The 27,833-nt window shown below is 43.1% G+C and overlaps 1 protein-coding gene across 3 annotated transcripts in view; it reads left to right on the top strand.

The window, feature by feature from the left end:
* Nucleotides 1–1,674: 1,674 nt before the first annotated feature.
* Nucleotides 1,675–27,833, top strand: part of Kiaa1217 (KIAA1217 ortholog) — an 812,359-nt gene continuing 786,200 nt past the window's right edge. For all 3 annotated transcript variants that reach the window (XM_075970615.1, XM_075970611.1, XM_075970614.1), the window contains exon 1: nt 1,675–2,195. The gene's annotated coding sequence lies outside the window, so the exon portion shown is untranslated. The remainder of the gene's footprint in view (nt 2,196–27,833) is intronic.

The following is a 27,833-nucleotide window of genomic DNA, read 5'->3' on the forward strand; positions in this document are numbered from 1 at the left end:
TAATTTGTCAGTGGCTAGCTTATTCCCACACTATTAATCTGAATTAGCATTTTCAGGGAACAGTGACTCCTACTGAGAAATTATGCTTTTGAAATGAACATAGCTGGGATCTGGTTATATAAGTCCTTCACGGTGTCAGCGTGCTTTCAAAATTACACCTTAAAAAATAGGGCAGTTGCAGAAGAACCTGGAGGCTGATGGCCCTGTGTCCTTTCCTGCTGTTCCCTTGTTCTCATTAGGAGTGTACTGTATCTTTCCATTTTAATTATGCTGCTTGTTTGTGGACTTCAACCTGCAGTTATTAAGGATATCCTTAATTTTACCTGACTAGCTGCATTTCCAATGTTTTAATATGCGAGCTTTAAAAATTATTAAGCATAGCACAATAGCCAAGGTTACTAGACTTGCTTCTGTTTATTAAACTTCCATTGGAGAATTGGGATTGGAGCAATTTTGTTGACGTCTGATTCTACTTCAGAATCTTTAGAAAGTCGAATATTTAAAAAATACTTTTGAACTAAGACATTTTTCTCTCTTTTAATTTCCTCTTCCCACCTTCTCTATTGAAACTATTTTAATGAATATGAGCACAGCAGAGATTAAAAGGAAAGAAGACGCTTGAAGTTAAAATTCACTGCCTCTCACCAGGGCAAAATTGCTGGCTGCGTGAGCAATCACTGCAGAGTGCTCCTGCTCTGGACGCCAAGATACTGGCAGCAGATCTGGCCTGGGCTGGAGCGCATTGCACATTTCGCTCCCACCGGGAGTCCTCGGGCAGTCAGCAGACATCTCCTGGTTGGTCATTGCAGCCCAAGGAGTGCAGAGTCCATGACAGGCTTGCAAAGGTCGCACTAAGGGGGCAAATGCTCCGGGAATAATCTTTGTCCATCCCAACACCAAGGCAATTTCAGACAAGGAGGAAAGTTAGGTGACTACGGAACTACCTTTGGAGAGTAAAGTCTTGTAGATCGCAAAGACAAACTATTTTCATCCTGATGATGCACGGGATTCTGGCTCAGAATTCTCATCTCAGTGGCCTTTGATACAGGACCCAGAGGATGGACTTCGCGTACTCTTTGCCCTTGACCCTTTGCACTCAAGGGTACTTTTTCCCGGTTTCTAACCACAGTTTCCCCAGGCTCACAAAAAAGAAGGAAATTAGTTGAGGAACACACTGCACGAATTAACTAGCCACCCTAAAGCCTGGAGTGAATTAGCAGCCAGAGATAGCCAAGGCTGCGAGCTCCCAACTCTACCCAGATTCTGTTACTTTTAGTGGAGTAAGCACCTACTGTCCCACCATGTTTACTCCTCTCTGCCTCCAGCGCAGCTTTTTAAACAGGCGTCCTGTGGACGGTCCAACTTCGGGCGCATCCTTTTAAACTCCCATCTCTCCCACCGCCTTAACCGCTGCTACCTTAATCTCTTTCTCCTGGTCTCACCCAAACTCAACCCCAGCCGGGAAGCGAGCGCCCCCAGCTGTTCACAGTAGCCCCTAGGCACCGCTTTGCCTAGAGCTCGGATTTCTGATCCAGCTGCGGTTCCTATCAGTCCCCAGCCTTGCCGGGCACACGCTCGCGTGTACACACGCACACTCACACTCCCTCGTCCTCGCTCGCGGCACCCCACCCTCCGCCGCTGCCGCTCCTCTGTGGGGCGGGAGGGAGGGCAGGTGACGTCAGGACTGCAGTCCCGAGGAGAGCGGCTGGAGAAGGCTGTGCGCTCCTCGTCGCCGTCGCCGAGGATGCTGGAGGCGCACTCGGGCAGCCAAGGCTCCCGCGCACCTCCCTCTCGGCACCCGTGGTCACGATGCGCGCCCGCGAGGGATCCTCGCCAGCCTCCAGGTGAATTGAAAGTCGTCTCCCCGGGAGGACGGAGAGAGTGCTGCAGTCCTGGCATGCACTAAAACTGCAAGTTGGACAGAAACAGCCCAGCCGAGGAGTAGGGCATACGGTGCCCAACACAGCATCCCGGGGCTGCTGAAGGTGGCTGAGACTCAAGCTTGCAGCCAGAACTCCGCTCTGGACCCAGACCTTGGGCACGCTTGTCACTGAGAGACCAGTTTTCTCCTCTTGCGCATTTTGCAGCCGCCGCTGGCGTGGGGAATGAGAGCACTGTGGTGACTCCCGGTCGCCCAGAAGCAGCTGCTGGTGGGAGAGAGAGCAGAGGCACGGGGGCGGCAGCCTCGGCCAGAAGTAAGTGCAGCAGAAGTTTGCGTCGGTTCCCTTGCCGCTCCCCCTGAGCCAGTGGGAGGCTTGTCTCCTCCCTCTGGCTCCTGGAAACCCAAAGGGAGACTTTCCAGGAGCCCCTGAATGGGAAAGCGATCCTTTCCAGAGGGGGCAAGCACCAGCAAGGCAAAAGCAAGATGCAGTTCAGATGCTGGGGTGTTAAGGAAGGAGATCCCTAAGTAGGCGGGGTGAATTAGCAGAGAGGAGCTGGACCCCGGAGACCTCAGAAAGGGAAGGGATGCGGTCACACCTATGCTAGTGACCTTGGTGTGCACCCCTGGAGTGTGGAGCCAAGGGATTAGTGGAGCCTGGAAAGCCCCAGACTAGGAGTCTGCCTGGCTTTCCACTAGGGCTGCGCTGAAGGGCACGCAATCTGTGATAGCTGGAGGACTGAGAGAGGTAAAGCTGGTCCCCAAACAACAGCTAGACGCCCAGATTCAGGACCTCGGAGATTATTAGATCGAACTGTGTGGTTGGGGCCATCTGAGGCATTCCTGCCACCACCGAGGCAACATAAATGGAAGGAGGAACAGGGTGTGACGCTTCGGTCGCTGCAGTTGATGATAAGTGCTTCTGGAGACGCAGTTGCTAGATTCTGAAATTGGGCAGCTTCTTTGAGGTGACAAGGGACGCGCTTGGGTGATACGCAGGAGCAGCATGCCTCTGGGCTTCACTCCGGACCCTCTGGGCTCTTTGTAAGGCTCCTGGTTCCTCTTCCCTAGTGTTCTGAGCTGCTACAGATCTGGATGTTACCTGGTTTGCTCAAAAACAGAGACCCTCGGCATTTTGCTCACTTGCTTTCTAGAGGGATCATCTCCCTTTGGCGCTCTTTTCTCTGACCGAATTCTCCCGAAGATGTTTTAATTCTTTAACAGATCAAACTTCCAAAGGGTTAAAAAAAAAAGTTCAGAACGATCAGAGGCCTGCAGGGGGCGTGCGCAGGGGAGTTTGCCCATCTCTTCTGAGGGACTGTTACATTAAATATGACCAAATTATTTCAGAAAGTCATCTTCTCTAAGAACACGACTATCTTTATCTAGGAAACCAAAATCACACTTGGATTTGATATTGAGAACGATCCTTTGAGGGGAAATAGGGTAGTGAAAAATCTCATCTAAGTGAGATCTTCTTTTTCTTTTTTTAATTTGTTAAGGAGCACAATCTCATCTACCCATCCATTAACCTAAAACACATTACAGAACCAATTCTTTTCTTTGCGTTGCTTTGAATGCTGGGCAACAGAAACGTCTAAGCCATAAAGGAAAAACTTGGGGATTTTTCATAGTAAGGGGCAGGTGCTGAATTTTAACTCTAGTGGCTGACAACCATGCTCACTGGCAGTGTGGCCCAGTGTCAGCTGGATTGTCTTCTTCTTGATGCCTGGGATACTATCAATCAATCATCTTTGATACCCAAAGGCTAATGACATATTGGGTCATCAATAAGTACTACAAATGAATGCATTCATGGATAGACTCTCCATAGTTAGAAGCATCCTAAAGGAGGAATACTTCCTGAGCAACACAAGAAGAGGAAAGATAATGAGCCAGAGGGGGAAGGGAAAAAGGCATCTGGAGAGGAGAGGCAGGGGGAAAGGAAGGTGGGGTACTAAACATTTAAAGATACCTAGCACATACATGCATGGGGGGTGGGTGGAGGGCGTACATGTGAATGCACAGGTACAGGTAAGTGTGAAGATGTATACAGAGGCCAGGGCAGGATACTGGATGCCTTCCTCTATTACTTTTTGCCTTCCTACCTTAAGACATGATCTTTCACAGAAGCAGGTCAGCCAGCTCTCCAGGTTTATTTATCTCTGACCCCTAAAGCTGAGTTACAGGAACACACAGCTATTGTGTTTTTTATGTGGATTTGGAGGATTTGAACTCAGGTCCCCATGCTTGCAGAGTGACCTTCCACTCACTGAGCCATCTCCACAGCCCAAGATGCATTTGCATTTCTTGACATGCAAGTTTTGTTTTCCATTTTCTTGCAATGGAAATCACCAGCATCCAGATCACTTTCTCTCTCTCTCTCTCTCTCTCTCTCTCTCTCTCTCTCTCTCTCTCTCTCAGCTGAACACTGAGGATATGTCAATTATAAACAACATTCTTAGTGCAAGGTGTCACCATGTGGAGGTCATAAGGCCAGACTTATAGATTATGCTGCTAATACAATTTGGATGTTCTTAGAGCAGTGAGATAGATTTATGAGAGAGTACAATCATCAAAATAATTCCATTGTGTATCTAATAATATGTGGCTACTTAATACGCACATTTCTATTGCTTGTATTTTAAACTTGTTTCGTTTAAATTTGATTACAAGATTTATGCCCATGAAAATTTTATGTGTGAAAAATAAACACGCATGTACAAGACTTTCTTCAATTTAATTAATTCAGCCCATATTTATTATTGCTGACATGTAAATTCCAAAGTGAGCGGTGAGTACACCCTCAATTATATTATTTCTATCAGACAACTAAATCTGTATTTTTTTGCTTTAAAAATTTATTTTTAATTATGTGGGGGGGTATGTACACATGAGTACATCTGACCTCAGAGGTCAGAAGAGGGCATCAGATCTTATGGGATTGGGATTACAGATGTTTATGAGGCTTCTGATGTGGATGCTGGGAACTGAACTCAGGTCCTATGATTACAAAATGAGGTGTTTTTATATCTATGATTAAATCAGACATTGAAAATTAGAATATCAATGTGAAGTCCTCTTACTTTGGTACCTAATATTTGGTACTTAATGTTATCAACTTAGTGTGCCAACACTGCAAAGAATTTAATTAGTGAACAGAAAAGCACTCTGTATTTTCCATTATTGAGTATTTTACAGGCATTTTATGCCATTATCAGAGTTCCAGAGAGAACACTGTGGTTGTGAATGATTTATGGAAGTTTAAAGAATTTTATGCAAAAAGTTATATTTTCAAAGTAAATGTAAGAAAGTAGCTAAAAATGGTAGCTAAAATTTGGGTTCTTTGGCCAAACCTAAGCTGTTCCTTCTGCCATGGGCACCCAGTATGCATCGTCTTGGGAGCTTGGCTTGCAGAGAGAATGACCACTTAAGCATGTTTTATGGTTTTGGCAAGGTTTGTGCTCTGGGGAAAAAGAAGTGCATTTTGAAAATTTAATTTGGAGCAAGAAGGCTTCTACCCACGTGGGATGGTGGACTACCAAGGTTAAAGCCTAATTTGATAGAGGATCCACACTCTCCAAGCTCACACTCTGATGCATGAGTCCCTTTTGTTGTCCACCGTAGCTACAGGAAAATATCAGGCCTAAGGGACATCTAAATTCAGGGGACATCTAAAGGGTTTTTCTACTCTTGGATTTCTCCATCATTCTTTCTGGATCAGTCTCCCCAGTCGGAGGCTGGTACCTTCCACTCAAAGCTTCTACTGCATCCTCAAGTTCTTTAAAGTAACAGAGGACTTGGTGAGAGTTTTATCGCTCCAAGTCCCAACACAAGCCCGATTTGGAGAACCATGGATCATGTTTGGGATGGGCTTCCACAGATCTTTTCTATATTAAAGAATCCAAGTCACCAAGCCAGAGGGGCTTTCTGAATCATCTGGTCCAAACCCTTCATCTGACAGAAACTCCAAGCCTAAAAAAGGCTTCCTGCCAGTCTTTCTGTGAGCAGCCATAGAATTCCCAGAGAAGAATGGAGCTGACATTCAATTCTCACATAATGCCGGCCTGTGGCCTCTGGAAGAGGCAACCTTGTTCATGGTAAGAACCTCTTTCCCTAGCTATGCAATCATGGGAAAGCTGCTTAAGTTCCGAACACCCCTGTTTCTGTATGTAAGTGTCTGCTTTACTCTCGCAGGTTATTAATATATCCATACAGATATGATTGTAAAGCAGCTATTTACTCTTCTCCCTCTAGAATCCAGATCATGAATTACAAGGGAAGGAATCAACATCTTATTCACAGTTTACTCAAGATTCCGCTCACTGCGTGTCAATAGTAGACACTAGAACATTTGAATGAATGACTGGATGGATGGATTAAAGAATAAGGAGACATCACTTAGGTAGAAAAGGAATCTGATCACAACAGCCACACACTCATGCAAATTCCAAATCTGAAATTCTGCTCTTTACTTTGTCACCGTCGCTTTCTGGATAGACAAGAAAGTAGAAGGCCTCTTCCTCAAACCCACGTCTCCGGCTGAGCCCTCTCAGTAAGCAGTATTCCCTTTAGTTCTGGTCTCCTGCACCCCAAACTCCTGGAATCATCCTGCTTCCGCCTTTGTTTTGGGCTAGCTTTCAATCTATTGATTTATCCCGCATCAGGACCATCACGATACATCACAAACCTGACCAGTTGTCCCCACTCCCCTCGCCAGTGGGCTGGTTCAGACTTCTGCCAGTTCTTATTACTGCAGCAAATCCCTCACTTCCCTTTCTGCTCCAGCCTTTCACTGCTTCCCAGTTAGTGTTCTCATAGCCAGAACAACACCACCAACACAGAGGCCAGGTGACTTCTTTGATTCAATTTTGTTCTTGCACAAAAAGAAAAAGCAAGCTTCCCCATGAACTACAAGTTCTACACCGTACTTCTTTCAATGCCTGCGACTTCTACTTTCTCTTCAAGCGCTGTACTTCTACTATGCTGGCGTTCATCCTGCTCCTATAGCAAAGCTAACTCCTAGCTAGCGATTTGAACTTGATATTTTTGTCTGGCATGGTCTTCCCCAGATACTTTTTGTCTCACCTTTTCCAACCTTCTCTCCAGTTACACTACTCAGTGAGGTCTTTCTTGACTTCTCTACGTAAAATTCCATCTTCTAAGTTTTTACTTTTTACCCCACATGTCTCTCAGATACTGTAACCAAAGCGTCATGTATTTTATTCACTTATTTCAATTTGTCTCCTCTAGCAAAGCATATGTTCTATGAAAGTAAAGTTATGAGTATTTTTTGTTCCATTATGTATCTCTGATCCCTAGATGTGGCATAAATAACAGATGATCAGAAGATATTTCTGTAATCAATATGAATACGATGGCAGCTCTGTCATGAGGTATTGTTAAGAGTAAATGAAACAATGCTCGCAGAATGTTTAGTAAAGTCTCAAGAAGAAGGTTGCAGCCATAATTTGTCCCTGGATTGAAACTATCACCTTCTGTTGCGATATCCATGCATGTACTCCTTGGACAGAACAAGGGTTTTCTTCTCCTAAGAATCACAACCTAATTCTTTTTCTTTTGTTTGTGTTTTGTTTTTCGAGACAGGGTTTCTCTGTAGCATTGGAGCCTGTCCTGGAACTAGCTCTTGTAGACCAGGCTGGCCTTGAATTCACAGAGATCAACCTGTTTCTGTTTTCCGTGTGCAGAGATTAAAGGTGTGAGCCACCACCGCCCGGCTCACAACCTAGTTTTTAACAGCAGTGGAAATGGAAGGCTATGGCGGTTGGAGGTGAGGGTTATAGACAAAGTGACTTCTGCAGCATAAGTTCTAGTTGTCTGAACTAAGAGGGCACATGATGGAAAAAGGAGGGAGGGAGGATAGAAGGGAGGGAGAGGGAGAGAGATCTTAAATCAATGGGGTGGCTACATGAGTTTGTTTTACATAATTTTCCTGTCTCTTGCTTTTGGGTCAGATTTTTACCTTTTTAAAAATATGATTACCTCCACATACTGACAAATTTTAACTAATAGTTATAAGGCAATATTAACTAACCAATGAACAGTGTGTAAAAATAAAAATAAAATAAATGACCCATAAAAATCCATTTTAAAGGCAAAATTAAAGAAAACTTGTTGATTGTAAAATACTATTCTCCAGCTGTGTAAATGTGGGTGATAGAAAATTTTAATGGTTCTACCGGAATATTACAAGCAGTATTTATTTTACTTATGTGTTAAATTTTGGTGCCATGTACATTTCCATATAAATTACCATACCAAAATACACAACCCATTTCTGCTAGCTCCAGGCAGTCCCACATTAGAAATGGGCATAACAGATTTAACTATGTAGATTTATGGTGGGTTTGTTTATTAGAGAAAAATGTTCTGTTGTGCCCGTTTTTTATTCTAGAAATAGAACGAGAGCCTTGGGTGTAGAACGTGTAGGTTGCCAGTTCTGTTCTTAGCAAGCTCTGTGGCTGTGTCCAGTTTGCATTAGTTTAGGGTCACTTTTTCTGGAACCAGAAAACATTAACACAGCAGCAAAATTACAACAACAACCTTGAACTATATCCACTAGAAATTCATTGTACAACTGTGGAAGAAATGAAGCCAGAATAGGTCTTCATGGGAAATAGAGGAAGGAGGGAGCAAGAGAGATGTAGAGATGGGAAGAGAAAGTAGGGAAGAAAGGAGAGAAAAGATGAGGAGATTTAGATGTGACAGAGACAGAGGCAGAGACAGACAGAGACAAAGACACAGACAGGGATACCTCTATGATGGAAACACAAATTTTCATGGAAACAAAAGCAGGGGTAACAACTTTTCAAACAGCTGATCCATTCAACTTCTTCTGTACAGTTTGTAAAAACATTTTTTTTCCTAAACATTCCACATGAAGAGTTGTTTGGATTTTTGTCCCTCATGAGAACACTATTCCATGTGGAATTTAGGTTCCCAGTTGCCCTAAGAAAAGCCCATTCAATTCACAGCTAGGCATTATAATAGCATAGCTTACTTTATCGTAGGGAAAATAAGATTAATATTTACTTAATAGAATCCCCCTTTTTCCTTCATGTTATTCCATTAATGTCTAGATTGACATTTTTTCTTTTTCCATGTACGTATGCATACAGGCTTTTGTGTGTGTAGGCTTGTGTGCATGTGTGTGAAAATTGCGTGTGAAACCTGAGATCTCTGTCCCAAATCTTCCTCAATCATTTTCCTCCTTATTCAATGAGTCAGGGTCTCTTAATAAAACCCAGAGTTCACCAACATGACTAGTTTCCCTAGCCTGTTGGTTCTGGAGATCACCTGTTTCATCCTTCCCTGAAATTGCAGATAGGTCACCACGTCCACCTCACATTCACGTGGGTTCTGAAGGTCTAGACTTTGGCCCATACTCTTGTGCAACAAATATTTTGACCACTGAGCTATCCTCTAGCTTTCAGCTGGAATTTTTATGACTCTTGATTGTCTCTTTGTTGATTAATTCAATAGCACAGGAGAACATATACATATACAAATACACATACATATATATATGTGTATATATATATATATATATATAAATTGAAATACATGTGCTTTATTAGACAGGCACTTTTGAATAGCATTTACTTGCCATCTCTTAAAAACAAGCAAATAAATTATATAAGTGCAAATACATATAAAATATATTGAACCTTAAAGCTTTAGACATAATTGAGAATTAGAATTCTTAAAAAGATGATAGACAGGGTAGTGAATGCCTGTAAACTCACAACTTGGATGCTAAGGCAGGATGATCAAGAATTTGTGACTAGCCTTGCTGACACAGAGGGGTAAAGTGAGCTGGAAAAGAGAGAGAAGGGGAGGGGGGGAGAAGAGGAGAAGAAGAAGAGGAGGAGGAGGAAGAGAAGGGGAGAAGACAGGAGAGGAGAAAACAACCAAGCCGAGGCCTCCCCACAGATGTCCATCAGTGTGCCCTGGGTTTGCAGAGGGAGTGTGGTGCCTTATATTAGCCTCAGAATGCCCTGCTTTATGAAACCGAGCCAAGTGCTGAGCCTGCTGGAAAGCTGCTGAGAGTTCTGATCCCAGTCTCAGTCTCCTCAGCATCCAGTATCCCTTTGCAGAAGAGAGAAAATACCAGCCAGCCATTTCCTTTTTCTTCCCTCTTCTTTCATCTTTCCTGTCCTCTTTATGGCTGCTCTTGCCTCTATCCTCATTCCTTTGGATCCCTTAATGCCTTCCTTCTAAGCGTGACCAGTCTTCCCCCTAGTGGTGATCTTGAAGCTTTGAGGCTTTCCCTCCATGCCTTGGCGGCAGTGCCCTGTCCATCTCCACCCCATCCGGCCCCTCGCTGGTTCTGCAAGGATCAGTTCCTGCGGACTGTAGCTTCTGGTCAGCACTCATGTTCATAAAGCTGGCTGGTCCAAGAGAGAAGGTCCAGGTCCCCGATGAGGGTGGAGAACCACCAGAGAGACTGGGGCCAATGCCTGTGTCCTGCTAGATCAGGAAACTTCATATCCTCCCTCCCCCACCCCCCATCTCTCTGGAACCATCTCAGCTTTGCCCCACACCATTCCACCTGCAAATCCCCAAACCTGCCTTCTGGTTTCCAGGAAGTGCAAAGGCGAAATTTCCATGACTGTCTTTAGCAATGTGTTGAGTACAGTAGAAAAGGCCTGTTTTGTAGCATTTGTGGGTTTCTGGGTGGAGATTTCTCTAGTAACCAATCCCAGCAAGTCAGAGGTTTTAGTTGGCTTGTAAAACTCTTAAAAATGTATTTTCTGTAAAATTACACAAACTGGCTCCAGGGGTTTGCTGTTTTTGTTGTTAACCGTGATTTGAAAGAGAGGCTGAGGCTTTCCCCTGGCCTGGCTCCTGCCCTGGAGCTTTCTCTGAGACAGACTGGCAAGTCAGCAAGCTTGTTCTGTAGAGGGCTGGAGAGCAAGTGAGCACGTTAGACTTTGCAGCCCTCACTTGGCTCTGGCACACATTATTTTTCTGTAATCCAGTCTTTGCAAAGGTAGCTGCTCCTCTTAGCTAGAGAACAGTGCAAAGACAAACAAGAAAGCCTGGGTTGAGTCTGACGTATGACCTGTAGGTCTGAATCTGTTGACCTATGAGATAGTTTGGCAGAGTGAAAATCTGAATGCCAGAGGATTCTGAGAAATAGAAAGGGGTGGTGGTGGGGATAACTCTGTGTGTGTCCGTATGTTTGTGTGTGTGTGTTTGGGTGTGTATGTCTCTGGGTGTGTGGTGTGTCTCTATGTCTGTGTGTGTCTTTATTTTGTGTGTGTGGTGTGTCTGTGTATGTCCATATGTGTGGTGTGTGTGTGTGTGCGTGTGCGTGTGTGTGTGTGTGTGTGTAGGAGAGCACATGACTCAGAGAGAATATTCAGACCAAATGAGATGACCCTGAGCGTTTCACATTAGGACCCAGCCGGGCTTGGTCTGCCTGCGTGAGCAAGGGCTGTTGTGGAAGAAAGGAGGACGCAGAGGGGGCAAGTTAGTGAAGAAGAACACGAGCACAATGAACTCCTCTCTTTCACTTCTCTTCTTAAGGGTTTACTGGGGATAAGATTCACACAGTGTAAACTCCATCCAGGCAAAGATGAAGCCTAATTATTTAGATGTGTCCATAACATTGTACAACTATCCCATTTCATCTCCCGGAGAAGAAACTCCCACCGCCATTAGCCATCAGTCACCCATTAGCAGCCAATTGCTATTTCCTTATCATCCGGCTTTCTAGTTCCTGGTAATACAATTTCTGTGTACGTAAATGAACCTATTTAGGACAATGCTTATAACTCAAGTCTTATAATATGTGGCAAAGCCTTATTAATAATATAGTATGAATGACTATGTCTCATTTTATTACCAAGTAGTAGCCTTTTGTAAGTGTATAGAATTGATTTATCCATTGCTCAGTTAATGTTCTGTATTGTTTCCAGTTAGGACTCTAATAAATAATGCTACAATGAAGCACATGCAAGCCTTCACATGGCTGCATGTTTTCATTTCTCTGAGTTTTGGATAATATCAAATCTATATTTGGTGCTGTGATGAGCTGCCAAATTGCTTTCTGAAACAGCTGCTCAGGTTTCATTTTTTCCATGTCCCAGCCAATGCTTCTTTCTATATTTTTAATCATAGGTATTTTAAAGGGTGTGAAGTAGTGTCATGTGGTTTTAATACACATGGATAATAATGTAAAATATATTTTCATGTTTATTGGATATTTGCTTAAGTTTTTGGAGAACTATTTATTCGTTGTTCAGTTTTAAGTTGGGTAACCACTTTATTTTTTAGTTGTGTTCTTTATCTTTTACCCATACAAATACCTCATCAATGGTAAATAATCTATTCCTCTCTTTTGCCTTGTCTTTGCTGATGGTTTAATTTGAAACTCTGAAATTTTGACATTTCAACGAAGTACAGTATATTTTTACTTTTCTTGCATGTTCAAGAAATGCAATTTGGTTAAATTTTATTCCCATGTTTTCTTCTAGGAGTTTTGTAATTTTAGCTCTTGCTTCATTTAGGTCTAAAATCTATCTTGAGTATACATTTTAGAATCTGTTTATCAATTCCTGGAAAAATAGCAAAGGTTTTGGTGTGTTGAATTTGTAAATTAATTTTGAAAATCATGTCGTTTGTGTGTGTGTATGTGTTGGGAGAGATCATTATATTTATTAAAGAGTAGTGAAGAGAAGCAGGGAATTACATCCATATCTCTGGATAAAAAGACAGGAAAAGGTGTGAAAAGAACTTTCCAGAAATAAGCCAGAAAAGGCAGTGACTACGGGAAGAGACGCATGCCAGCTTCATGGGCTTTCAGAAATGAGGCGATTTAAGACCTCATGAGTTACTGTAGGGATCTATCCTGCGGAGATAGTTTTCTTTTCTTCCAGTTTTATTAATTCTTTGAGAATTTCATACAATGTATTCTTATCATATTCACCTCCAGCTGCTCTGCTTAATTCCTCGAAGAACCACTCCACTCTCAACCTGAACAACTTTGTGTGTTCTTTTGTAAAAAGTAATCTATCGGGAAGTCATGCAATTTTAACAGCCAGTTCTTCCAAAATGCACAGACATTACCTTCCATTCATCATGATGTTCTTTAATTTTTTCCCACGTTATATTCATAATAACAATGTAAATCTTACATTAATTTTAAGTATTTTAACATTTTCATTATAAATTTAATTATTTTTCAATTTTGCTTTTGAGTTGTCCACCACTAATATATAATATATAATTATTTTATATGTATTGATGTTATACTTTGCCAAACAATTTTGTTACTTTTAATAACTTTTTTTAGATTTTAATAGGTATTTCCTATGTAAGACCATATCAATTATGTGTTGAGCACTTCCTCTGTTCTTTTTTCTCTTTCTCTTTCTTTTCTTTTCTTTTCTTTTCTTTTCTTTTACTTCCTTCCTTCCTCTCTCCCTCCCATCTTTCATTCCTCTCTTTCCTTCTTTTGCCTATTTGCTCCAGCTACAACTGGGCTATAATAAATATAAATGTCAAGAGAGAACATCCTGTCTTGTTCTTGTCTCTAATGGAACAAAGCATCTGGTCTCCAACCTGAGTTTAACGGACTTTTTTGTCTTCCTGATTTGTTCAGTAGTTTTAGCATGAAGTGGTAATGGAATTTCTGAAATGATTTTCTGTGTTTATTGAGATGATCATATGGGCTTTATTCCTTATCTTTTTAATATAGTTTATTACATTAATTGATTTCCTGATGTTAAATCAAACTTCGGTCCTCTGTATAAATTACACTTGGGTATGTTTGCAATCCTTTTTTTTTTTTTTTTTTGGTTTTAGTCTTTGTATTTTATTGCAGCAAAAGGAATCCTGCTTACGACAAACTATAAGAGCTTGTAACATGGACGACAGTGAAAAACTGATGACAAAAAGGAGCCAGAGACCAAAGAATACATAATGATTGCCTGAAGGGCTACAGAGTATATATAAGCATTATAGCCAATGTTGTTTACTAATACTATATGTGTGTGTGTGTGTTGGTGCTTAATTGTAAAAGAGGGGAAATTAAGTACCAAGCTGATTAGTAGGAGGGCATATAATTAGGCAATTAAATCATTTCTGCGTTTAAGGCAGTTTCTTAACTGTGTTATATAACACATACTTTAAAATGGGTAGAAAACACGATGCACTAATTTATTCCATTGTCTAGGACTTAAAATCCACTTTCAGAGCCCTAAATAAAACTCCTATTCCCGAAGAAGTAACTTATCCTCTCTGAACACCTCCTGATTCCTAATCCATTTTCTCTACCTATGGGTCCTACACAGCCCATACATAGAACCTGATAAAATTGGCTTATTCTTTGGCTTATTACTTTTAGCATAATGCATTCATTTTAGCATAATGTATGCCCACTGAACCTACATCAGGACTTCATTCCTATATGACTGCATACTTTTCATCCTTGTACATATAGAGCCTTAGGCTCTTGTACAAGCATCTGTTCAGGCCTTTGTTTTCAACCATTTATTATACAGGAGTGGTTTTAGTATCTGTAGTTTTTAGTTACTAAAAAGGAGCTGTTTTACATATTCCTATCAGCAATGTGCAAAAGCTCCATTTTTTTCCATGTTCTTAGCAATCTTCTTTTCCTTTTTATTCTAGTAACTGTGAAGTTGTATTTCACAATGATCTTGATTTTTTCTAATGAGTGAAGATAATAAGCATAAAGTGGTGACTGGCCATTTGTATGTCTTCTTGGAGAAAGGCCTACTAAGGTTCTTCACTGATTTTTATTTTTTTTTTTTGATTTTTTTTTATTGATCAAAGGAGGATAAAGAAAAGAAAAAAAAACAAATTTTCACCTCCTCCCACCAGCCTCCCATTTCCCTCCCCCTCCTCCCACTCTTCTCCCCCTCCTCCCACTCTTCTCCCCCTCCTCCCACCCCTCTCCCCTTCCCCCCACTCCTCTCCCCCTCCCTTTCCAGTCCAAAGAGCTGTCAGGGTTCCCTGCCCTGTGGTACGTCCTAGGTCCTCCCCCCTCCATCCATATCTAGGAAGGTGAACATCCAGACTGGCTAGGCTCCCACCAAGCCAGCACATTAAGTAGGATCAAAACTGCGTGCCATTGTCCTTGGCGTCTCATCAGCCCTCATTGTTCGCCATGTTCCGAGAGTCCAGTTTTATCCCATGCTTTTTCTGGTAACAGTCCAGCTGGCCTTGGTGAGCTCCCGGTAGATCATCTCCACTGTCTCAGTGGGTGGGTGCACTCCTCGTGGTCCCGACATCTTTGCTCATGTTCTCACTCCTTCTGCTCCTCATTGGGACCTTGGGAGCTCAGTCCAGTGCTCCAGTGTGGGTCTCTGTCTCTATCTCCATCCATCGCCAGATGCAAGTTCTAGGATGATATGCAATATATTCGTCAGTATTGCTCTAGGGTAGGGTCATTTCAGGTTCCCTATCCTCAGCTGCCCAGGGAACTAACTGGGGACCTCAGCTTGGGCACCTGGGAGCCCCTCTAGGGTCAAGTCTCCTGCCCACCCTAAAGTGGGTCCCTTAACTAAGAATTGTGGTTCCGTGCTCCCCTATCCAACCTTCCTTTATCCTGATCCTCCTGTTTCCCCAAGTCCACCCTCCTTCCCTTCTACCTTTTCTCTCCCCATCTCCCCTAACCCCCATCCCACCCCACCCCCAAGATCCCACTTTTCCCCCCGGCAATTTTGTCTACTTCCCTTATCCAAGAGGATAACTCTATGTTTTTCCTTGGGTTCACCTTCTTACTTAGCTTCTTTAGATTCGCCTATTGTAGACTCCGTGAACCCTATTTATGGCTAGAAACCAATTATGAGTGAGTACATCCCATGTTCGTCTTTTTGGGCCTGGGATACCTCACTCAGGATAGTGTTTTCTATTTCCATCCATTTGCATGCAAAATTCGAGAAGTCATTGTTTTTTACCGCAGCGTAGTACTCTAGTGTGTATATATTCCATACTTTCTTTATCCATTCTTCCATTGAAGGGCATCTAGGTTGTTTCCAGGTTCTGGCTATTATAAATAATACTGCTATGAACATAGTTGAACAAATGCTTTTGACATGTGATAGAGCATCTCTTGGGTAAATTCCCAAGAGTGGTATTGCTGGGTCCAGGGGTAGGTTGATCCCGAATTTCCGGAGAAACCGAAACACTGACTTCCACAGTGGTTGCACAAGATTGCATTCCCACCAGCAATGGATGAGGGTACCCCTTCCTCCACAGCCTCTCCAGCAAAGGCTATCCTTGGTGTTTTTGACTTTAGCCAATCTTACAGGTGTAAGATGATATCTCAAAGTTGTTTTGATTTGCATTTCCCTGATCGCTAAGGAGGTTGAGCATGACCTTAAGTGTCTTTTGGCCATTTGAACTTCTTCTGTTGAGAATTCTCTGTTCAGTTCAGCGCCCCATTTTTTAATTGGGTTAATTAGCATTTTAAAGTCTAGTTTCTTGAGTTCTCTATATATTTTGGAGATCAGACCTTTGTCTGTTGCGGGGTTGGTGAAGATCTTCTCCCAGTCAGTAGGTTGCCTTTGTGTCTTAGTGACAGTGTCCTTTGCTTTACAGAAGCTTCTCAGTTTTAGTAGGTCCCATTTATTCAATGTTGCCCTTAATGTCTGTGCTTCTGGGGTTATACCTAAGAAGCGATCGCCTGTGCCCATCTGTTGTAGGGTATTGCCCACTTTCTCTTCTATCAGATTCAGTGTTTTCGGGCTGATATTGAGGTCTTTAATCCATTTGGACTTGAGTTTTGTGCACGGTGATAGATATGGGTCTATTTTCATTCTTCTACAGGTTGACATCCAGTTGTGCCAGCACCATTTGTTGAAGATGCTTTCTTTCTTCCAATGTAAACTTTTAGCTCCTTTATCGAAAATGAGGTGTTCATAGGTTTGTGGGATAAAGTCCGGGTCTTCTATACGATTCCATTGGTCGACTTCTCTGTTTTTATGCCAGTACCACCCTGTTTTCATTACTGTAGCTCGGTAATAGAGTTTGAAGTCAGGGATGGTAATGCCTCCAGAAGATCCTTTATTGTATAGGATTGTTTTGGCTATCCTGGGTTTTTTGTTTTTCCATATAAAGTTGATTATTGTCCTCTCCAGATCTGTGAAGAATTTTGATGGGATCTTGATGGGGATTGCATTGAATCTATAAATTGCCTTTGGTAGAATTGCCATTTTTACTATGTTGATCCTCCCAATCCAAGAGCAAGGGATGTCCATCCATTTTTTGGTATCCTCTTCAATTTCTTTCTTCAATGCCTTAAAGTTCTTGTCAAATAGATCTTTCACTTCCTTGGTTAGATTTACCCCAAGATATTTTATGCTGTTTGTGGCTATCGTGAATGGAGAAGCTTCTCTGATTTCCCTCTCTGCTTCCATATCCTTTGAGTATAGGAGGGCGACTGATTTTTTGGAGTTGATCTTGTATCCTGCCACATTACTAAAGCTGTTTATCAGCTGTAAAAGTTCTTTGGTGGAATTTTGGGGGTCGCTTATGTACACTATCATATCATCTGCGAATAACGAAAGTTTAACTTCTTCATTTCCAATTCGAATCCCCTTGATCCCATTATGCTGTCTTATTGCTATTGCTAGAACTTCCAGCACTATATTGAAGAGGTATGGCGAAAGTGGGCAGCCTTGTCGTGTTCCTGAGTTAAGCGGGATGGCTTTGAGTTTCTCTCCATTTAATTTGATGTTAGCTGTCGGCTTGCTGTATATAGCTTTTATTATATTTAGGTATGACCCTTGTATCCCTAATCTCTCCAAGACTTTTAACATAAATGGATGTTGAATTTTGTCAAATGCTTTTTCAGCATCTAATGAAATGATCATATGGTTTTTTTCTTTCAGATTATTTATATGATGGATTACATTGATAGATTTTCGTATGTTGAACCAGCCCTGCATCTCAGGAATGAAGCCTACTTGATCATAATGGATAATTTTTCGGATGTGTTCTTGGATTCGGTTTGCCAGTATTTTGTTGAGGATTTTTGCGTCGATATTCATGAGTGAGATCGGCCTGTAATTCTCTTTCCTGGTTGAGTCTTTGTGTGGTTTTGGTATCAGAGTAACTGTAGCTTCATAAAAGGAATTTGGTAATGACCCTTCTGTTTCTATATTGTGGAATACATTGAGGAGTATAGGTATTAGGTCTTCTTGGAAGTTCTGGTAGAATTCCGCATTGAAACCATCTGGCCCTGGGCTTTTTTGGTAGGGAGGTTTTTGATAACAGCTTCTAGTTCTTCGCGACTGCCAGGTCTGTTTAGCTTGTTCACCTGGTCCTGATTTAATTTTGGTAAATCGTATTTATCTAAGAAAGTGTCCATTTCTTTTACATTTTCCAGTTTAGTGGCATACAAGCTTTTGTAGTAAGATCTAATGACTCTCTGAATTTCCTCTGTGTTTGTGGTTATGTCCCCCTTTTCATTTCTGATCTTATTAATTTGCAAATTTTCTCTCTGCCGTTTGATTAGTTTGGATAGGGGTTTGTCAATCTTGTTGATTTTTTCCAGGAACCAGCTTCTTGATTCATTGATTCTTTGGATTGTTTTTGTGTTTCTATTTTGTTGATTTCAGCCCTCAGTTTGATTATTTCCAGTCTTCTACTCCTCCTAGGTGAGTCTGCTTCTTTTTTTTCTAGAGCTTTCAGGTGGGCTGTTAAGTCTCCAATATGTGCTTTTTCTGTTTTCTTTAAGTGGGCACTTAGTGCTATGAACTTTCCTCTCAGGACTGCTTTCATAGTGTCCCATAAGTTCGAGTATGTTGTTTCTTTATTTTCATTGAATTCAAGGAAGACTTTAATTTCTTTCTTTATTTCCTCCTTAATCCAGGTATGGTTCAGTAGTTGACTGTTCAGTTTCCATGAGTTTGTAGGCTTTCTGGGGGTAGCATTGTTGTTGAATTCTAACTTTAATCCATGGCGGTCTGATAAGACACAGGTGGTTAGTAATATTTTTTTGTAGCTGTGTAAGTTAGCTTTGTTACCAAGTATGTGGTCAATTTTCGAGAAGGTTCCATGAGCTGCAGAGAAAAAGGTATATTCTTTCCTATTTGGGTGGAATATTCTATAGATGTCTGTTAAGTCCATTTGCTTCATTACCTCCATTAATTCTCTAATTTCTCTGTTAGGTTTCTGTCTGATTGACCTGTCCATTGGTGAAAGAGGAGTGTTGAAGTCTCCTACTATTAGTGTGTGCGGTTTGATGGCTGCCTTGAATTTTAGCAATGTTTCTTTTACATACGTGGGTGCTTTTATATTAGGGGCATAGATATTCAGGATTGAGATTTCTTCCTGATGAATTTTTCCTGTTATGAGTATAAAATGTCCCTCTCCATCTCTTTTGATTGATTTAAGTTTGAAGTCAACTTTGTTAGAAATTAGTATGGCCACACCTGCTTGTTTCTTAGGTCCATTTGCTTGATAAGCCTTTTCCCAGCCCTTTACTCTGAGTAGGTGCCTGTCTTTGTGGTTGAGGTGTGTTTCTTGTAGACAGCAGAATGTTGGATCCTGTTTTCGTATCCAGTCTCTTAGCCTGTGCCTTTTTATAGGTGAGTTGAGTCCATTGACATTAAGTGATATTAATGACCAGTGGTTGTTAACTCCGGTCACTTTTTAAGTAGTAGGGTTTGTGTGTTTCCCTTCTTTGAGTTGCGCTGGTGAAGGGTCTCTAGATGTCTGAGTTATTGAGGTCTTTGTTGGACTCCTTGGTTAGTGATTTTCCTTCTATTATTTTCTGTAAGGCTGGATTTGTGGCTACGTATTGCTTAAATTTGTTTTTATCGTGGAAAATTTTGTTTCTCCATTTATGGTGAACGAAAGCTTGGCTGGATATAGTAGTCTGGGCTTGCATCCATGGTCTCTTAGTTTTTGCAGTACATCTATCCAGGACCTTCTGGCTTTCATGGTTTCCATAGAGAAGTCAGGTGTAAGTCTGATAGGTTTACCTTTATAAGTAAGTTGGCCTTTTTCCTTTGCGGCTCTTAATATTCTTTCTTTATTCTGTATATTTTGTGTTTTGATTATTATATGGCGAGGGGATGTTTTTTTTTTGATCCAGCCTATTTGGGGTTCTGTATGCCTCTTGAACCTTCATAGGTACATCCTTCTTCAGGTTGGGAAAGTTTTCTTCTATAATTTTGTTAAGTATATTTTCTGGACCGTTGAGCTGCACTTCTTCTCCTTCTTCTACTCCAATTATTCTTAGGTTTGGTCTTTTTATTGTGTCCCATATTTCCTGAATGTTTTGTGATGAGAGTTTGTTGGACTTGCTGTTTTCTTTGATCAGTGCGTTTATTTTCTCTATGTTATCCTCAGACTCTGAGATTCTTTCTTCTATCTCTTGTATTCTGCTGGTTATGCTTGTTTCTGTAGTCTCTATTCGTTTACCTAGATTTTCCATGTCCAGCCGGCCCTCTGTTTGTGTTTTCTTCTTTGCCTCCATTTCATTTTTCAAATCATGAACTGTTTCCATTATCTGCTTGATTGTTTTTCCTTGCTTTCCTAGGGTATCATTCACTGATTTACTCAATTCCTCGAACTTTCTGTTATACTTCTCATCCATTTCTATAAGGGCGTTTTTTTTTATGCTGTTTAAGGGTGTCAATCACTGTCGTGAAGTCAGTATTTTCTCCTTCTTCATGATTAAGGTGTTCATGTCCTCCTGTTGTGAGGTCGCTGGCTTCTGGTGGTTTCGTGTTGTTTTTCAGATTGTTGGGTGAATTCTTGCATTGGCGTCTCCCCATCTCTTCCTTCCAATATTCTCCTATGGATCTTCTTTTACAGGATCAGGTCTTCTTGCCAACTGATGTACCTTCCAAGTGATGTCACTCCCCCGTGATGTTTCTCCTGGAGTCCAGTTCCAATCTCCTTGCTGCTTGGTTAGCTTGCAAACAAAGGCCCACCCTGCTTGCTGCAGGCAGGTTATGGAGACAAAGGAGCTACCACCTTCCCCTTTGCACTCACCTTCGGGTTCAGTCCCAGCGCCCAGGCAGGCTGAACAGGGAGGCACTCTGCCACCAGGGAAGGGAGGGATGGAGGGAGACAGGGGGTAGGGGGATCTGGATGTAAGCTGGATGGGATAGGAAGAGAGAGGAGGTACCGGGCAGTGTAGCCCTGTAGGTTGATCAGGAAGTGTAGGCGGACTGTTCCCGGGTGCCGCAGCACTCACTCACCACAATGATGTCTCACTAGGTGCCCTGATCGAAACTCCTTGCTGCTTGGTTCGCTCGCAGACAAAGGGCCCACCCTGCTTGCTGCAGGCGGGCTATGGGGACAAAGAAGCCCCCGAGCTCCCCTTTACCCTACGCTTGGGGTTAGGACCCAGCGCCCAAGCAGGCAGAGCAGGGAGGCTCTCTGCCACCAGGGAAGGGAGGGGGGAGAGAAACAGAGGGTGGGGGGATCTGGATGTAAGCTGGATGGGATAGGAAGAGAGAGGAGGTACCGGGCAGTGTAGCCCTGTAGGTTGATCAGGAAGTGTAGGCGGGCTGTTCCCGGGTGCCGCAGCACTCACTCACCACAATGATGTCTCACTAGGTGCCCTGATCGAAACTCCTTGCTGCTTGGTTCGCTCGCAGACAAAGGGCCCACCCTGCTTGCTGCAGGCGGGCTATGGGGACAAAGAAGCCCCCGAGCTCCCCTTTACCCTACGCTTGGGGTTAGGACCCAGCGCCCAAGCAGGCAGAGCAGGGAGGCTCTCTGCCACCAGGGAAGGGAGGGGGGAGAGAAACAGAGGGTGGGGGGATCTGGATGTAAGCTGGATGGGATAGGAAGAGAGAGGAGGTACCGGGCAGTGTGTTTGCAATCCTTTATGTATATTGCTGGCTTTAATTTGCTAGCATTTGTTGAGGGTGTTTGTGTCAATATCCACAGAAGGATAATGCTCTTCAAATTTATTTTCTGCCTCAGGGTTGCATTGCTCTGCCTGAAGACATGCCAACAAATGTCTCTACTCCATATAGGGCCACAAAGACAGGCTAAAGAAATAATTCTCTCCAAGTCCAGGTTGGCAAAGCAAGGAGTGTAGTTGGGGTTACTAACAAGAGCATGAATGAAGATTTAGGAGAGTGTGGGTGGCTCAAGACCAGCTGTGTCCCCATAGAGACCCCAGCATAGGGGCCACGCTCCCTGAAGACCAGCTGTGTCCCCATAGAGACCCCAGCATAGGATCCACGCTCCCTGAAGACCAGCTGTGTCCCCATAGAGACCCCAGCATAGGGTCCACGCTCCCTGAAGACCAGCTGTGTCCCCATAGAGACCCCAGCATAGGGGCCACGCTCCCTGAAGACCAACTGTGTCCCCATAGAGACCCCAGCATAGGGGCCACGCTCCCTGAAGACCAGCTGTGTCCCCATAGAGACCCCGCATAGGATCCACGCTCCCTGAAGACCAGCTGTGTCCCCATAGAGACCCCAGCATAGGGGCCACGCTCCCTGAAGACCAACTGTGTCCCCATAGAGACCCCAGCATAGGGGCCACGCTCCCTGAAGACCAGCTGTGTCCCCATAGAGACCCCGCATAGGATCCACGCTCCCTGAAGACCAGCTGTGTCCCCATAGAGACCCCAGCATAGGGGCCACGCTCCCTGAAGACCAACTGTGTCCCCATAGAGACCCCAGCATAGGGTCCATGCTCCCTGAAGACCAGCTGTGTCCCCATAGAGACCCCAGCATAGGGTCCATGCTCCCTGAAGACCAGCTGTGTCCCCATAGAGACCCCAGCATAGGGGCCACGCTCCCTGAAGCTCCATAGCTAGAGCCTTCCCTTCAGTTAGCCTTCGACCTCCTTTATATTTCTACAAGAGAGTGCATAACTGCAGCAGGACTGCTTGCTGCTGGGCTGGGCTAGGGGAGCCGATAGAGCAAGAGGCTGAACAAGGCGGTGAGGATCGGATGACCCTCCTTTCATCTATGGGAGTGTCAATAATCTGTGACCGTCTCATGGGTCATCACAGCTGCTCTGATTTCATGGCTACTGCCATGTCATGCCCAGGGGACAGAGGTCCACAACACTTGAGTACCAGGGTGACGGTGACCTCTCTCCTAGTCTTCATTCTAAGCACTGCTTTTCCAGCCACTTTAGAGACTAGCACAGTTATACAGGGGGTTGGAGAGCGGGGAGTAAAGTATTCCTGCCTAATCCTTCACAGTAGCGTGAAAAGAGAGCAAACCTCAAAGACCTTGCATAGAAGACACGGGACTCCTGGCTACATAGTAATGGGCCCATTACTGGGGTTGACTCTGTAAAGAGTGTGTTCTAGCCAGTTTGTTTTATATATGTATTTATTCAGAATTTTAAGAATGTTTAGGAAGAAGTACATTTATGTACACTGATTACTGAAATGTTTAAATTAAGAAGATGCCTGCTTTAAGAACACAACCGAAGAAAGGACAGACAAAGGCAATAGAGTAATTGCAAAGTTACTGACATAACAACTGCAGTCTGCATGGTAGAGAGGAGTCTCTTGCTTTTGGGAGCCTGTAGTATGGAGATCTGGTCATGTGCTTTGGTGGGTGGAGCAGTATTCTCAAAGATCAGGCTGTGGGAAGAGGGGTTAACCCTGCCAGTGAAGCACAAAGGGCAGGAGTGAGGGGAATGATGGGAAAGAAGAGCCAGAGCAGCTGGGTTGGATGTCTGGGTAAGGGTCTGGATCGTTCTCTTCAGACCTCTGCTCTCTCATTCCCAGATTTCTTTGTATGGATTTATTCATCTCAATTTTGTTTTAAGTTTTCCTTAAAGAAGGAAATATCGCTCACTAGTTCTCTTTCTATTTTAATTTTTACCTTTATGGGACCCAAAATGGAGCCAGGAGGAAGATGTAAGGAAATTAAGTTATGTAAAAATACTTCTAGGGGGGATCATGGAAAGAATCCAGGAAGGAAAGCAGCTTTGTTTGGCAATAGAAAAGGAAGGGTAGGAGTGAGAAGGAACCCGAGTGCACATTTGGTTCAGTCCTATAATTTTATAGGCAACGTATCAAAATGGCAAGGTACATCCTGGTCATGCCGTAGGTGCAAAGCCAAAACACACCCCTCCCTGCTCCCTCTTTCTCGGGCGGTGCTCTCCCACTTGAGAAAAGGGAAGGGAAGGTTTCAAGCAGGTTATGCAGTGGAGGCCAGGGCAGGCAAGTGCTCCGCAGCCACAGCTGGTCACCTAGAGTCCAGCTGCAGAACACTGAGTGCTCAGAAGGCAGAATGAGAAGTCAGAAGCACATGTCTCCTGTAGGTTGGTAAGGAGTGGGTCCCAGGGCAACAGGAAGGGTTTGTTTTTCAGGAGGGAGAAATGTGGAATGATTCATATGTAAAGAAGACAGCTCTTGCTACCCAGTAGAGATGGACTAACTAAGATCAGGGCAAAAATGAGGTGTCTGAGTATGAGCCTGCACTGATAATGGGATAGAGCAGGGATGATGAGTGTCTGAACCTGAAGGAGGTGGGGGTGGGTGGGTGTACACAACGGGACAGAGCAGAGATGAGTCTGAGCATGAGACGGCAGGAGGTGGGGCAGGCATGGACAATGGGAAGGCGCATCTTTAGGTGCCTGAATCGTCTGTACTATGCATTACATGTTATCATTATCCTTACTTAACACCCAGAGAGATGAGTCATAGACAGGTAAAATAATTTACTCAAGGGAACAAAGAGGCTCTCTGGCTTCACAAAGCAAACACTTGGTGCTACACTGTTGGCTTTAGCCAGGGGCTATCTGGAAAAATTTACCGACTTTCCCTTTCAGTTGTCTTGCTTACATTCACATCCCCACTGCTGGGTACATGATAGATGCAGCGTGAGAGAATAAATGAATGAGCGGGAGGAAGGCTTAAGAAAGGAACATGGCAGGAGTGGGCTGGGGCCTTCTGTTACCATCTGCAAGCTGCACTATTTCTAGGCCATGGAATCCCTGAGCTGCTTCACGATTCAGGCCAATGTAATTTCAGGCTTAACCATCACATTATTTAAAAATTTCCATTAATCCTCTGGCGTGTTCTAATCAAATAATGCTGTCCTCAGTCGAACAGATGATGAAGCTCCCACACTGGCAAGTATTTTGTTCTTTAACACAGTTGCTCTGCTGTCACCAAGGACATTTCTGCACCGCTTATTGATTTAAATATTCAGTTATGAATGTCATGAAGACAACTCTTTATGGCTAATGAGGATTCTATTGGCTGCAGACGTGTGACAGTTTGAACAATACAGCACACACTTGTTAGCTGAAGAGAATCAATATGGAGACTCGCTGATCAGCACTCATAAGGTTTCTGGCCCAGTGCTGATAGAGAGTTGAGAACAACCGGGAGCTGAGATTTTACTGCACTGTAGTGTCAAATGGTGAAAATAGGTTTGGAAAGTTCATTATATTTTTGCCGATAGTTCAAGCTATTTGAACTTAAGTGTAGATTTATACAGATGTGTCTCAACTTGGGAAAAAAAAACTGTCTTCTCAAGATCTGAATTTAGAATAGATAACTAATGACATATTTTATCACATAATAATCTCTAAGTGGTTTGCCACATGTCTAATGAAGTGGGAATAAGGACTTGGTTGCCGTTGCCTTTTTCTTTTTCTGCTGTCTGATCAGTAAAGCAAACAAACTGGGCAGAATTGCTGACAAGAGAGAAAATACACTGATTTTGTGTGTTTGCTATAATCTTCAGCACAGAGCTTTGTCAAAGCTACATTAGAATATCTGCTTTAATCTCCATTCAAAGTAGGACTCTTACTTCTGCTATTTACCTATATTTGAGCCTCACAGCTCAGATGTGTCTATAGAGCAAGAAGGAAAAAGCAGGTATTTAACCCTAACCCTAACCATTTGCTTGAATATAAATGAGACTGGCAAGCTAGTTTCAGAGGCAAGCACGGTTGGTGGATGAATGTTCTCTGCAGATGTTCGTAGCCTAACTCCCAAAAGCTGGGAGTTTACCTTCTGTGAGAGAAAGATCTTGTATATGAGATTAATGATTCTAAAGCAGAAAGGTCAGCCTTGAGGGTGCGATTGAGCCCAATATAAGAGAGAGGCAAGAGAATCCCAACAGGAGATGGAAGCTGAGTTCAAGGTGACCCAAAGCCATGAGTCAAGGGATGTGAAGTATACCCGAAGACAGACAGACAAGGCAGTAGATTCTCCTTGAGTCTTCAGAAGGAGGGCAAGCCTACTGAAACCTTGGTTTTGGCCTGTGAGACTTCTAACTTTAAGAACTGCTCTAGTTTAAATATGAAACATTCTCTACAAGCCTTAAGGTCCTCAGCTGGCAGTGCTATGTTCAGAGACTCTCAGAATGTTAGGAGGTTGGCCTACTGGGTGGAGGGAGGTCACTTGTGTTGGGTTCTTGGAATTATCTTGTTCCTCTGCCTCCTTCTTGTGCAATGAGGTGAATAGCATCCTCTTCTACACCTCTAATGTTCTCTCCATGCACATGGTGATCCCTCGTGATCATAGATTGAGCCCTCTAAAGTTACAAAGTCCAAATAAACTCCCCCTCCCTTAAGTTACTCATATATTTTGCCATAGCAACACAAAAATGAACACTAGCTATGCATAAGTGTTGTTTGATACCAAGTGAATGGTAATTTGTCATAGCTTTGAAAGAAAATAAACACAAAAGGCCTGAGGACCCCAACACATGTGCTTAGTATAGACAACAAGAAACAAAGGAAAGTTCTCGAAATCTGAACACAGAAGGGCAAAGGAGAAGCAGCTCCTTCTGGAAAACATTTTTGTAGAATGTTATTTTAAGATGTATTACATTTGTTTATGACTTGAAACATTTGTTTAATGATGCATTCTTTTATGTTGCATTTGTTTAACTTTATGAAACTGTGTTACTTTCTTTGCCTGTCTAAAACATTTGATTGATCTAATAAAGAGCTGAACAGCCAATAGCAAATCAGGAGAAAGAATGGGTGGAGCTAGCAGCAGAGTGAATAAATAGGAGGGGAAATTTGAAAGAAGAAGATCAAGCAGCAGGATTAGGACTCCAGGGACCAGCACACAGCAAGCCACAGAGTAAGACGTAAAGAAAGGTAAACAGAAGTAACATCAAGGAAGAGTGTCTAGGCTATCCTCCCTTGGAAGGTCAAGGGTAAACGGTATTGGGTACTGACAGTATCGGGCACAGTATTGGGCAGGAGTTTGCTTCTCTATCTAGAGAGTTTGAGAGAAGATGGACAAAGGAACATAACCATCCCTCTATGCCAGTGGTTCCCAACTGTCTAATGCTGCAACTCTTTAATACAGTTTCTCATATTCTGGTGACCCCAACCATAAAATTATTTCATTGCCCAGAGGCAAAAGATAGATGGGTTTGTTTAAATTAAGAAAGCTGGCAAGAAACAAGCCAGAGCTAAGGTTGAGCATTCATAGGAAAGAATAAGCCTCTGTGCGATTTATCTGTGAACTGGATGGTGGGCCCCTCCAATAGCAAAGAGCCAAAAGACTAGAAGAGTTTAAAAAAACAACCAAGAACAAAACATGGTCCAACTTATGCCTTGCTTTAACAGAGCAAACCAATCCTAGGATGGAGTGAGTAAGGAGAGCAAGTTCAGTGAGCTATCCCAGTGAGACAAGGTTTATGACCATCTTGAGCAGCTCACTAGATGAGCCCTAGGGTGCTAAAATCCACTCTTCAAGCTTTGTTTCTATAATCTATTGACACACACAACTCCACAGGTGCCGTGGGAGAGCTTCTATTCCCCTTCCATGTCTGATGAGAGGACTTCTCGGCAGGACCACTGTGAAAGGTTCGTTCAGCCTGCAAAGGGGTTGAGAATGCCAGGTTGAGAATTGCTGTTCTATATGTTATGCTATCCTTGGCCCTGAGTTGTCTGGACTTATGAGGACTTTACAGTGGCTCACCCACTACTGTTTGCCTAATTTGTATGCATCTTAGGGAACTACTTACGTTCCTGCAGAGTGCTA

Source organism: Microtus pennsylvanicus, chromosome 4 (genome assembly GCF_037038515.1).
Source record: "Microtus pennsylvanicus isolate mMicPen1 chromosome 4, mMicPen1.hap1, whole genome shotgun sequence".
NCBI classification, from domain to species: domain Eukaryota; kingdom Metazoa; phylum Chordata; class Mammalia; order Rodentia; family Cricetidae; genus Microtus; species Microtus pennsylvanicus.